Source organism: Salvelinus fontinalis, chromosome 22, assembly GCF_029448725.1.
Source record: "Salvelinus fontinalis isolate EN_2023a chromosome 22, ASM2944872v1, whole genome shotgun sequence".
NCBI classification, from domain to species: domain Eukaryota; kingdom Metazoa; phylum Chordata; class Actinopteri; order Salmoniformes; family Salmonidae; genus Salvelinus; species Salvelinus fontinalis.
Window position 1 is genome coordinate 1,841,750 of NC_074686.1, and position 12,236 is coordinate 1,853,985.

Genomic DNA, 12,236 nt, shown 5'->3' on the forward strand with positions numbered 1-12,236 from the left:
CTCTGAAAGTAAGTCATGTCATTCGTTTTCATCTGACATTGTGACATCAGTGTTACATGAAAGTTGCTTGTCATTGTTACATGACAGTAGGTTGTCGTTAGACAAAACTGCATGAAGTGTGAACTGGAGTTTCTTGGATGCAAAAAAAAATATTGTTTTTTGGAGAATGTGGGCATCGATCCCACTACCTCTCGCATGCTAAGCAAGCATTCTACCATTTGAGCTAATTCCCCAGCCTGTATGATTTGCCACAAGGAGCAACCAAGAGGGTCCAGTCTTGTCAGGCTATGCTGTTGGTGGACTTGCTCGTTTACGCGCCAGCACTGGCCGAGCCTCTGTGCATCCTAAAAATGTTGCTCCTTCACAAGTGGCCGGTTAGCTCAGTTGGTTAGAGTGTGGTGCTAAGAAAGCCAAGGTCGTGGGTTCGATCCCCGTACTGGCAATGAGGTACATTTTAAGCTGTTGTTTTTCTTTACCCTCTGCATTGGCTTCAAGGAAACTTCCCACAGCTTTGTTTGTGGGCATCAATTGTGTGTGCTACGCTGCTCCTCTGAAAGTAAGTCATGTCATTCGTTTTCATCTGACATTGTGACATCAGTGTTACATGAAAGTTGCCTGTCATTGTTACATGACAGTAGGTTGTCGTTAGACCAAACTGCATGAAGTGTGAATTGGAGCTTTCTTGGATCCACAAAAAAATTGTGTTTTTTGGAGAATGTGGGCATCGCTCCCACTACCTCTCGCATGCTAAGCAAGCACTCTACCATTTGAGCTAATTCCCCAGCCTGTATGATTTGCCACAAGGAGCAACCAAGAGGGTCCAGTCTTGTCAGGCTATGCTGTTGGTGGACTTGCTCGTTTACGCGCCAGCACTGGCCGAGCCTCTGTGCATCCTAAAAATGTTGCTCCTTCGCAAGTGGCTGGTTGGCTTAGTTGGTTAGAGCGTGGTGCTAATAATGCCAAGGTCGTGGGTTCGATCCCTGTACTGGCCATGAGGTACATTTTAAGTTGTTGTTTTTCTTGACCCTCTGCATTGGCTTCAAGGAAACTTCCCACAGCTTTGTTTGTGGGCATCAATTGTGTGTGCTACGCTGCTCCTCTGAAAGTAAGTCATGTCATTCGTTTTCATCTGACATTGTGACATCAATGTTACATGAAAGTTGCTTGTCATTGTTACATGACAGTAGGTTGTCGTTAGACAAAACTGCATGAAGTGTGAACTGGAGCTTTCTTGGATGCACAAAAAAAAATAGTTTTTTGGAGAATGTGGGCATCGATCCCACTACCTCTCGCATACTAAGCTAGCACTCTACCATTTGAGCTAATTCCCCAGCCTGTATGATTTGCCACAAGGAGCAACCAAGAGGGTCCAGTCTTGTCAGGCTATGCTGTTGGTGGACTTGCTCGTTTACGCGCCAGCACTGGCCGAGCCTCTGTCCATCCTAAAAATGTAGCTCCTTCACAAGCGGCCGGTTAGCTCAGTTGGTTAGAGCGTGGTGCTAATAACGCCAAGGTCGTGGGTTCGATCCCCGTACTGGCCATGAGGTACATTTTAAGCTGTTGTTTTTCTTTACCCTCTGCATTGGCTTCAAGGAAACTTCCCACAGCTTTGTTTGTGGGCATCAATTGTGTGTGCTACGCTGCTCCTCTGAAAGTAAGTCTTGTCATTCGTTTTCATCTGACATTGTGACATCAGTGTTACATGAAAGTTGCATGTCATTGTTACATGACAGTAGGTTGTAGTTAGACAAAACTGCATGAAATGTGAACTGGAGCTTTCTTGGATGCACAAAAAAAAAATGTTTTTTGGAGAATGTGGGCATCGATCCCACTACCTCTCACATGCTAAGCAAGCACTCTACCATTTGAGCTAATTCCCCAGCCTTTATGATTTGCCACAAGGAGCAACCAAGAGGGTCCAGTCTTGTCAGGCTATGCTGTTGGTGGACTTGCTCGTTTACGCGCCAGCACTCTGTGCATCCTAAAAATGTTGCTCCTTCACAAGCGGCTGGTTAGATTAGTTGGTTAGAGCGTGGTGCTAATACCGCTAAGGTCGTTTGTTCGATCCCCGTACTGGCCATGAGGTACATTTTAAGCTGTTGTTTTTCTTTACCCTCTACATTGGCTTCAAGGAAACTTCCCACAGCTTTGTTTGTGGGCATCAATTGTGTGTGCTACGCTGCTCCTCTGATCGTAAGTCATGTCATTCGTTTTCATCTGACATTGTGACATCAGTGTTACATGAAAGTTGCGTGTCATTGTTACATGACAGTAGGTTGTCGTTGAACAGAACTGCATGAAGTATGAACTGGAGCTTTCTTGGATCCACAAAAAAATTGTGTTTTTTGGAGAATGTGGGCATCAATCCCACTACCTCTCGCATGCTAAGCAAGCACTCTACCATTTGAGCTAATTCCCCAGCCTGTATGATTTGCCACAAGGAGCAACCAAGAGGGTCCAGTCTTGTCAGGCTATGCTGTTGGTGGACTTGCTCGTTTACGCGCCAGCACTGGCCGAGCCTCTGTGCATCCTAAAAATGTTGCTCCTTCGCAAGCGGCTGGTTAGCTTAGTTGGTTAGAGCGTGGTGCTAATAACGCCAAGGTCGTGGGTTCGATCCCCGTACTGGCCATGAGGTACATTTTAAGCTGTTGTTTTTCTTTACCCTCTGCATTGGCTTCAAGGAAACTTCCCACACCTTTGTTTGTGGGCATCAATTGTGTGTGCTACGCTGCTCCTCTGAAAGTAAGTCATGTCATTCGTTTTCATCTGACATTGTGACATCAGTGTTACATGAAAGTTGCTTGTCATTGTTACATGACAGTAGGTTGTCGTTAGACAAAACTGCATGAAGTGTGAACTGGAGCTTTCTTGGATGCACAAAAAAAAATAGTTTTTTGGAGAATGTGGGCATCGATCCCACTACCTCTCGCATGCTAAGCTAATACTCTACCATTTGAGCTAATTCCCCAGCCTGTATGATTTGCCACAAGGAGCAACCAAGAGGGTCCAGTCTTGTCAGGCTATGCTGTTGGTGCACTTGCTCGTTTACGCGCCAGCACTCTGTGCATCCTAAAAATGTTGCTACTTCACAAGCGGCTGGTTAGATTAGTTGGTTAGAGCGTGGTGCTAATACCGCTAAGGTAGTTGGTTCGATCCCCGTACTGGCCATGAGGTACATTTTAAGCTGTTGTTTTTCTTTACCCTCTACATTGGCTTCAAGGAAACTTCCCACAGCTTTGTTTGTGGGCATCAATTGTGTGTGCTACGCTGCTCCTCTGATCGTAAGTCATGTCATTCGTTTTCATCTGACATTGTGACATCAGTGTTACATGAAAGTTGCGTGTCATTGTTACATGACAGTAGGTTGTCGTTGAACAGAACTGCATGAAGTATGAACTGGAGCTTTCTTGGATCCACAAAAAAATTGTGTTTTTTGGAGAATGTGGGCATCAATCCCACTACCTCTCGCATGCTAAGCAAGCACTCTACCATTTGAGCTAATTCCCCAGCCTGTATGATTTGCCACAAGGAGCAACCAAGAGGGTCCAGTCTTGTCAGGCTATGCTGTTGGTGGACTTGCTCGTTTACGCGCCAGCACTGGCCGAGCCTCTGTGCATCCTAAAAATGTTGGTCCTTCGCAAGCGGCTGGTTAGCTTAGTTGGTTAGAGCGTGGTGCTAATAACGCCAAGGTCGTGGGTTCGATCCCCGTACTGGCCATGAGGTACATTTTAAGCTGTTGTTTTTCTTTACCCTCTGCATTGGCTTCAAGGAAACTTCCCACACCTTTGTTTGTGGGCATCAATTGTGTGTGCTACGCTGCTCCTCTGAAAGTAAGTCATGTCATTCGTTTTCATCTGACATTGTGACATCAGTGTTACATGAAAGTTGCTTGTCATTGTTACATGACAGTAGGTTGTCGTTAGACAAAACTGCATGAAGTGTGAACTGGAGCTTTCTTGGATGCACAAAAAAAAATAGTTTTTTGGAGAATGTGGGCATCGATCCCACTACCTCTCGCATGCTAAGCTAGCACTCTAACATTTGAGCTAATTCCCCAGCCTGTATGATTTGCCACAAGGAGCAACCAAGAGGGTCCAGTCTTGTCAGGCTATGCTGTTGGTGCACTTGCTCGTTTACGCGCCAGCACTCTGTGCATCCTAAAAATGTTGCTACTTCACAAGCGGCGGGTTAGATTAGTTGGTTAGAGCGTGGTGCTAATACCGCTAAGGTCGTTGGTTCGATCCCCGTACTGGCCATGAGGTACATTTTAAGCTGTTGTTTTTCTTTACCCTCTACATTGGCTTCAAGGAAACTTCCCACAGCTTTGTTTGTGGGCATCAATTGTGTGTGCTACGCTGCTCCTCTGATCGTAAGTCATGTCATTCGTTTTCATCTGACATTGTGACATCAGTGTTACATGAAAGTTGCTTGTCATTGTTACATGACAGTAGGTTGTCGTTGAACAAAACTGCATGAAGTATGAACTGGAGCTTTCTTGGATCCACAAAAAAATTGTGTTTTTTGGAGAATGTGGGCATCAATCCCACTACCTCTCGCATGCTAAGCAAGCACTCTACCATTTGAGCTAATTCCCCAGCCTGTATGATTTGCCACAAGGAGCAACCAAGAGGGTCCAGTCTTGTCAGGCTATGCTGTTGGTGGACTTGCTCGTTTACGCGCCAGCACTGGCCGAGCCTCTGTGCATCCTAAAAATGTTGCTCCTTCGCAAGCGGCTGGTTAGCTTAGTTGGTTAGAGCGTGGTGCTAATAACGCCAAGGTCGTGGGTTCGATCCCCGTACTGGCCATGAGGTACATTTTAAGCTGTTGTTTTTCTTTACCCTCTGCATTGGCTTCAAGGAAACTTCCCACACCTTTGTTTGTGGGCATCAATTGTGTGTGCTACGCTGCTCCTCTGAAAGTAAGTCATGTCATTCGTTTTCATCTGACATTGTGACATCAGTGTTACATGAAAGTTGCTTGTCATTGTTACATGACAGTAGGTTGTCGTTAGACAAAACTGCATGAAGTGTGAACTGGAGTTTCTTGGATGCAAAAAAAAATATTGTTTTTTGGAGAATGTGGGCATCGATCCCACTACCTCTCGCATGCTAAGCAAGCATTATACCATTTGAGCTAATTCCCCAGCCTGTATGATTTGCCACAAGGAGCAACCAAGAGGGTCCAGTCTTGTCAGGCTATGCTGTTGGTGGACTTGCTCATTTACGCGCCAGCACTGGCCGAGCCTCTGTGCATCCTAAAAATGTTGCTCCTTCACAAGTGGCCGGTTAGCTCAGTTGGTTAGAGTGTGGTGCTAAGAAAGCCAAGGTCGTGGGTTCGATCCCCGTACTGGCAATGAGGTACATTTTAAGCTGTTGTTTTTCTTTACCCTCTGCATTGGCTTCAAGGAAACTTCCCACAGCTTTGTTTGTGGGCATCAATTGTGTGTGCTACGCTGCTCCTCTGAAAGTAAGTCATGTCATTCGTTTTCATCTGACATTGTGACATCAGTGTTACATGAAAGTTGCCTGTCATTGTTACATGACAGTTGGTTGTCGTTAGACCAAACTGCATGAAGTGTGAATTGGAGCTTTCTTGGATCCACAAAAAAATTGTGTTTTTTGGAGAATGTGGGCATCGCTCCCACTACCTCTCGCATGCTAAGCAAGCACTCTACCATTTGAGCTAATTCCCCAGCCTGTATGATTTGCCACAAGGAGCAACCAAGAGGGTCCAGTCTTGTCAGGCTATGCTGTTGGTGGACTTGCTCGTTTACGCGCCAGCACTGGCCGAGCCTCTGTGCATCCTAAAAATGTTGCTCCTTCGCAAGCGGCTGGTTAGCTTAGTTGGTTAGAGCGTGGTGCTAATAACGCCAAGGTCGTGGGTTCGATCCCCGTACTGGCCATGAGGTACATTTTAAGCTGTTGTTTTTCTTTACCCTCTGCATTGGCTTCAAGGAAACTTCCCACACCTTTGTTTGTGGGCATCAATTGTGTGTGCTACGCTGCTCCTCTGAAAGTAAGTCATGTCATTCGTTTTCATCTGACATTGTGACATCAGTGTTACATGAAAGTTGCTTGTCATTGTTACATGACAGTAGGTTGTCGTTAGACAAAACTGCATGAAGTGTGAACTGGAGCTTTCTTGGATGCACAAAAAAAAATAGTTTTTTGGAGAATGTGGGCATCGATCCCACTACCTCTCGCATGCTAAGCTAGCACTCTACCATTTGAGCTAATTCCCCAGCCTGTATGATTTGCCACAAGGAGCAACCAAGAGGGTCCAGTCTTGTCAGGCTATGCTGTTGGTGCACTTGCTCGTTTACGCGCCAGCACTCTGTGCATCCTAAAAATGTTGCTACTTCACAAGCGGCTGGTTAGATTAGTTGGTTAGAGCGTGGTGCTAATACCGCTAAGGTCGTTGGTTCGATCCCCGTACTGGCCATGAGGTACATTTTAAGCTGTTGTTTTTCTTTACCCTCTACATTGGCTTCAAGGAAACTTCCCACAGCTTTGTTTGTGGGCATCAATTGTGTGTGCTACGCTGCTCCTCTGATCGTAAGTCATGTCATTCGTTTTCATCTGACATTGTGACATCAGTGTTACATGAAAGTTGCTTGTCATTGTTACATGACAGTAGGTTGTCGTTGAACAAAACTGCATGAAGTATGAACTGGAGCTTTCTTGGATCCACAAAAAAATTGTGTTTTTTGGAGAATGTGGGCATCAATCCCACTACCTCTCGCATGCTAAGCAAGCACTCTACCATTTGAGCTAATTCCCCAGCCTGTATGATTTGCCACAAGGAGCAACCAAGAGGGTCCAGTCTTGTCAGGCTATGCTGTTGGTGGACTTGCTCGTTTACGCGCCAGCACTGGCCGAGCCTCTGTGCATCCTAAAAATGTTGATCCTTCGCAAGCGGCTGGTTAGCTTAGTTGGTTAGAGAGTGGTGCTAATAACGCCAAGGTCGTGGGTTCGATCCCCGTACTGGCCATGAGGTACATTTTAAGCTGTTGTTTTTCTTTACCCTCTGCATTGGCTTCAAGGAAACTTCCCACAGCTTTGTTTGTGGGCATCAATTGTGTGTGCTACGCTGCTCCTCTGAAAGTAAGTCATGTCATTCGTTTTCATCTGACATTGTGACATCAGTGTTACATGAAAGTTGCTTGTCATTGTTACATGACAGTAGGTTGTCGTTAGACAAAACTGCATGAAGTGTGAACTGGAGTTTCTTGGATGCAAAAAAAAATATTGTTTTTTGGAGAATGTGGGCATCGATCCCACTACCTCTCGCATGCTAAGCAAGCATTCTACCATTTGAGCTAATTCCCCAGCCTGTATGATTTGCCACAAGGAGCAACCAAGAGGGTCCAGTCTTGTCAGGCTATGCTGTTGGTGGACTTGCTCATTTACGCGCCAGCACTGGCCGAGCCTCTGTGCATCCTAAAAATGTTGCTCCTTCACAAGTGGCCGGTTAGCTCAGTTGGTTAGAGTGTGGTGCTAAGAAAGCCAAGGTCGTGGGTTCGATCCCCGTACTGGCAATGAGGTACATTTTAAGCTGTTGTTTTTCTTTACCCTCTGCATTGGCTTCAAGGAAACTTCCCACAGCTTTGTTTGTGGGCATCAATTGTGTGTGCTACGCTGCTCCTCTGAAAGTAAGTCATGTCATTCGTTTTCATCTGACATTGTGACATCAGTGTTACATGAAAGTTGCCTGTCATTGTTACATGACAGTTGGTTGTCGTTAGACCAAACTGCATGAAGTGTGAATTGGAGCTTTCTTGGATCCACAAAAAAATTGTGTTTTTTGGAGAATGTGGGCATCGCTCCCACTACCTCTCGCATGCTAAGCAAGCACTCTACCATTTGAGCTAATTCCCCAGCCTGTATGATTTGCCACAAGGAGCAACCAAGAGGGTCCAGTCTTGTCAGGCTATGCTGTTGGTGGACTTGCTCGTTTACGCGCCAGCACTGGCCGAGGCTCTGTGCATCCTAAAAATGTTGCTCCTTTGCAAGCGGCCGGTTAGCTCAGTTGGTTAGAGCTTGGTGCTAATAACGCCAAGGTCGTGGGTTCGATCCTCTTACTGGCCATGAGGTACATTTTAAGCTGTTGTTTTTCTTTACCCTCTGCATTGGCTTCAAGGAAACTTCCCACAGCTTTGTTTGTGGGCATCAATTGTGTGTGCTGCGCTGCTCCTCTGAAAGTAAGTCATGTCATTCGTTTTCATCTGACATTGTGACATCAGTGTTACATGAAAGTTGCCTGTCATTGTTACATGACAGTAGGTTGTCGTTAGACAAAACTGCATGAAGTGTGAACTGGAGCTTTCTTGGATCCACAAAAAAATTGTGTTTTTTGGAGAATGTGGGCATCAATCCCACTACCTCTCGCATGCTAAGCAAGCACTCTACCATTTGAGCTAATTCCACAGCCTTTATGATTTGCCACAAGGAGCAACCAAGATGGTCCAGTCTTGTCAGGCTATGCTGTTGGTGGACTTGCTCGTTTACGCGCCAGCACTGGCCGAGGCTCTGTGCATCCTAAAAATGTTACTCCTTTGCTAGCAGCCGGTTAGCTCAGTTGGTTAGAGCGTGGTGCTGATAACGCTAAGTTCGTGGGTTCGATCCCCGTACTGTCCATGAGGTACATTTTAAGCTGTTGTTTTTCTTTACCATCTGCATTGGCTTCAAGGAAACTTCCCACAGCTTTGTTTGTGGGCATCAATTGTGTGTGCTACGCTGCTCCTCTGAAAGTAAGTCATGTCATTCGTTTTCATCTGACATTGTGACATCAGTGTTACATGAAAGTTGCTTGTCATTGTTACATGACAGTAGGTTGTCGTTAGACAAAACTGCATGAAGTGTGAACTGGAGCTTTCTTGGATGCACAAAAAAAAAAGTTTTTTGGAGAATGTGGTCATTGATCCCACTACCTCTCGCATGCAAAGCAAGCGCTCTACCATTTGAGCTAATTCCACAGCCTGTATGATTTGCCACAAGGAGCAACCAAGAGGGTCCAGTCTTGTCAGGCTATGCTGTTGGTGGACTTGCTCGTTTACGCGCCAGCACTGGCCGAGCCTCTGTGCATCCTAAAAATGTTGCTCCTTCACAAGCGGCCTGTTAGCTCAGTTGGTTAGAGGGTGGTGCTAATAACGCCAAGGTCGTGGGTTCGATCCCCGTACTGGCCATGAGGTACATTTTAAGCTGTTGTTTTTCTTTACCCTCTGCATTGGCTTCAAGGAAACTTCCCACAGCTTTGTTTGTGGGCATCAATTGTGTGTGCTACGTTGCTACTCTGATCGTAAGTCATGTCATTCGTTTTCATCTGACATTGTGACATCAGTGTTACATGAAAGTTGCGTGTCATTGTTACATGACAGTAGGTTGTCGTTGAACAAAACTGCATGAAGTGTGAACTGGAGCTTTCTTGGATCCACAAAAAAATTGTGTTTTTTGGAGAATGTGGGCATCAATCCCACTACCTCTCGCATGCTAAGCAAGCACTCTACCATTTGAGCTAATTCCCCAGCATTTATGATTTGCCACAAGGAGCAACCAAGATGGTCCAGTCTTGTCAGGCTATGCTGTTGGTGGACTTGCTCGTTTACGCGCCAGCACTGGCCGAGGCTCTGTGCATCCTAAAAATGTTACTCCTTTGCAAGCGGACGGTTAGCTCAGTTGGTTAGAGTGTGGTGCTAATAACGCCAAGGTCGTGGGTTCGATCCCTGTACTGGCCATGAGGTACATTTTTAGTTGTTGTTTTTCTTTACCCTCTGCATTGGCTTCAAGAAAACTTCCCACAGCTTTGTTTGTGGGCATCAATTGTGTGTGCTACGCTGCTCCTCTGAAAGTAAGTCATGTCATTCGTTTTCATCTGACATTGTGACATCAGTGTTACATGAAAGTTGCTTGTCATTGTTACATGACAGTAGGTTGTCGTTAGACAAAACTGCATGAAGTGTGAACTGGAGCTTTCTTGGATGCACAAAAAAAAAATGTTTTTGGAGAATGTGGACATCGATCCCACTACCTCTCGCATGCTAAGCAAGCACTCTACCATTTGAGCTAATTCCCCAGCCTTTATGATTTGCCACAAGGAGCAACCAAGATGGTCCAGTCTTGTCAGGCTATGCTGTTGGTGGACTTGCTCGTTTACGCGCCAGCACTGGCCGAGGCTCTGTGCATCCTAAAAATGTTGCTCCTTTGCAAGCGGCCGGTTAGCTCAGTTGGTTAGAGCTTGGTGCTAATAACGCCAAGGTCGTGGGTTCGATCCTCTTACTGGCCATGAGGTACATTTTAAGCTGTTGTTTTTCTTTACCCTCTGCATTGGCTTCAAGGAAACTTCCCACAGCTTTGTTTGTGGGCATCAATTGTGTGTGCTGCGCTGCTCCTCTGAAAGTAAGTCATGTCATTCGTTTTCATCTGACATTGTGACATCAGTGTTACATGAAAGTTGCCTGTCATTGTTACATGACAGTAGGTTGTCGTTAGACAAAACTGCATGAAGTGTGAACTGGAGCTTTCTTGGATCCACAAAAAAATTGTGTTTTTTGGAGAATGTGGGCATCGCTCCCACTACCTCTCGCATGCTAAGCAAGCAAACTACCATTTGAGCTAATTCCCCAGCCTGTATGATTTGCCACAAGGAGCAACCAAGAGGGTCCAGTCTTGTCAGGCTATGCTGTTGGTGGACTTGCTCGTTTACGCGCCAGCACTGGCCGAGCCTCTGTACATCCTAAAAATGTTGCTTCTTCACAAGCGGCTGGTTAGCTCAGTTGGTTAGAGCGTGGTGCTAATAACGCCAAGGTCGCGATTTCGATCCCCGTACTGGCCATGAGGTACATTTTAAGCTGTTGTTTTTCTTTACCCTCTGCATTGGCTTCAAGAAAACTTCCCACAGCTTTGTTTGTGGGCATCAATTGTGTGTGCTACGCTGCTCTTCTGAAAGTAAGTCATGTCATTCGTTTTCATCTGACATTGTGACATCAGTCTTACATGAAAGTTGCTTGTCATTGTTACATGACAGTAGGTTGTCGTTAGACAAAACTGCATGAAGTGTGAACTGGAGCTTTCTTGGATCCACAAAAAAATTGTGTTTTTTGGCGAATGTGGGCATCAATCCCATTACCTCTCGCATGCTAAGTACGCACTCTACCATTTGAGCTAATTCCCCAGCCTTTATGATTTGCCACAAGGAGCAACCAAGATGGTCCAGTCTTGTCAGGCTATGCTGTTGGTGGACTTGCTCGTTTACGCGCCAGCACTGGCCGAGGCTCTGTGCATCCTAAAAATGTTAGTCCTTTGCTAGCGGCCGGTTAGCTCAGTTGGTTAGAGCGTGGTGCTAATAACGCCAAGGTCGTGGGTTCGATCCCCGTACTGGCCATGAGGTACTTTTTAAGTTGTTGTTTTTCTTTACCTTCTGCATTGGCTTCAAGAAAACTTCCCACAGCTTTGTTTGTGGGCATCAATTGTGTGTGCTACGCTGCTCCTCTGAAAGTAAGTCATGTCATTCGTTTTCATCTGACATTGTGACATCAGTGTTACATGAAAGTTGCTTGTCATTGTTACATGACAGTAGGTTGTCGTTAGACAAAACTGCATGAAGTCTGAACTGGAGCTTTCTTGGATACACAAAAAAAAAATGTTTTTTGGAGAATGTGGTCATAGATGCCACTAACTCTCGCATGCTAAGCAAGCGCTCTACCATTTGAGCTAATTCCCCAGCCTGTATGATTTGCCACAAGGAGAAACCAAGAGGGTCCAGTCTTGTCAGGCTATGCTGTTGGTGGACTTGCTCGTTTACGCGCCAGCACAGGCCGAGCCTCTGTGCATCCTAAAAATGTTGCTCCTTCAAAAGTGGCTTGTTAGCTCAGTTGGTTAGAGCGTGGTGCAAATAACGCCAAGGACGTGGGTTCGATCCCCGTACTGGCCATGAGGTTCATTTTAAGCTGTTGTTTTTCTTTACCCTCTGCATTGGCTTCAAGAAAACTTCCCACAGCTTTGTTTGTGGGCATCAATTGTGTGTGCTACGCTGCTCCTCTGAAAGTAAGTCATGTCATTCGTTTTCATCTGACATTGTGACATCAGTGTTACATGAAAGTTGCTTGTCATTGTTACATGACAGTAGGTTGTCGTTAGACAAAACTGCATGAAGTGTGAACTGGAGCTTTCTTGGATCCACAAAAAAATTGTGTTTTTTGGAGAATGTGGGCATCAATCCCACTACCTCTCGCATGCTAA

The 12,236-nt window shown here is 45.6% G+C and overlaps 10 non-coding genes across 10 annotated transcripts; all 10 read left to right on the forward strand.

The window, feature by feature from the left end:
- Positions 1–369: 369 nt before the first annotated feature.
- On the forward strand, positions 370–443 carry trnal-aag (transfer RNA leucine (anticodon AAG)). The gene has a single exon. It is a non-coding gene; the product is annotated as a tRNA-Leu (tRNA).
- Positions 444–1,467: 1,024 nt separating this feature from the next.
- Positions 1,468–1,541, forward strand: trnai-aau (transfer RNA isoleucine (anticodon AAU)). Its single transcript has one exon. It is a non-coding gene; the product is annotated as a tRNA-Ile (tRNA).
- Positions 1,542–2,555: 1,014 nt separating this feature from the next.
- On the forward strand, positions 2,556–2,629 carry trnai-aau (transfer RNA isoleucine (anticodon AAU)). The gene has a single exon. It is a non-coding gene; the product is annotated as a tRNA-Ile (tRNA).
- Positions 2,630–3,643: 1,014 nt separating this feature from the next.
- On the forward strand, positions 3,644–3,717 carry trnai-aau (transfer RNA isoleucine (anticodon AAU)). The gene has a single exon. It is a non-coding gene; the product is annotated as a tRNA-Ile (tRNA).
- A 1,014-nt stretch (positions 3,718–4,731) lies between these two features.
- trnai-aau (transfer RNA isoleucine (anticodon AAU)) lies at positions 4,732–4,805 on the forward strand. Its single transcript has one exon. It is a non-coding gene; the product is annotated as a tRNA-Ile (tRNA).
- Positions 4,806–5,279: 474 nt separating this feature from the next.
- trnal-aag (transfer RNA leucine (anticodon AAG)) lies at positions 5,280–5,353 on the forward strand. Its single transcript has one exon. It is a non-coding gene; the product is annotated as a tRNA-Leu (tRNA).
- A 475-nt stretch (positions 5,354–5,828) lies between these two features.
- Positions 5,829–5,902, forward strand: trnai-aau (transfer RNA isoleucine (anticodon AAU)). The gene has a single exon. It is a non-coding gene; the product is annotated as a tRNA-Ile (tRNA).
- A 1,562-nt stretch (positions 5,903–7,464) lies between these two features.
- trnal-aag (transfer RNA leucine (anticodon AAG)) lies at positions 7,465–7,538 on the forward strand. Its single transcript has one exon. It is a non-coding gene; the product is annotated as a tRNA-Leu (tRNA).
- Positions 7,539–8,563: 1,025 nt separating this feature from the next.
- Positions 8,564–8,636, forward strand: trnai-gau (transfer RNA isoleucine (anticodon GAU)). Its single transcript has one exon. It is a non-coding gene; the product is annotated as a tRNA-Ile (tRNA).
- Positions 8,637–11,305: 2,669 nt separating this feature from the next.
- Positions 11,306–11,379, forward strand: trnai-aau (transfer RNA isoleucine (anticodon AAU)). Its single transcript has one exon. It is a non-coding gene; the product is annotated as a tRNA-Ile (tRNA).
- Positions 11,380–12,236: the final 857 nt, after the last annotated feature.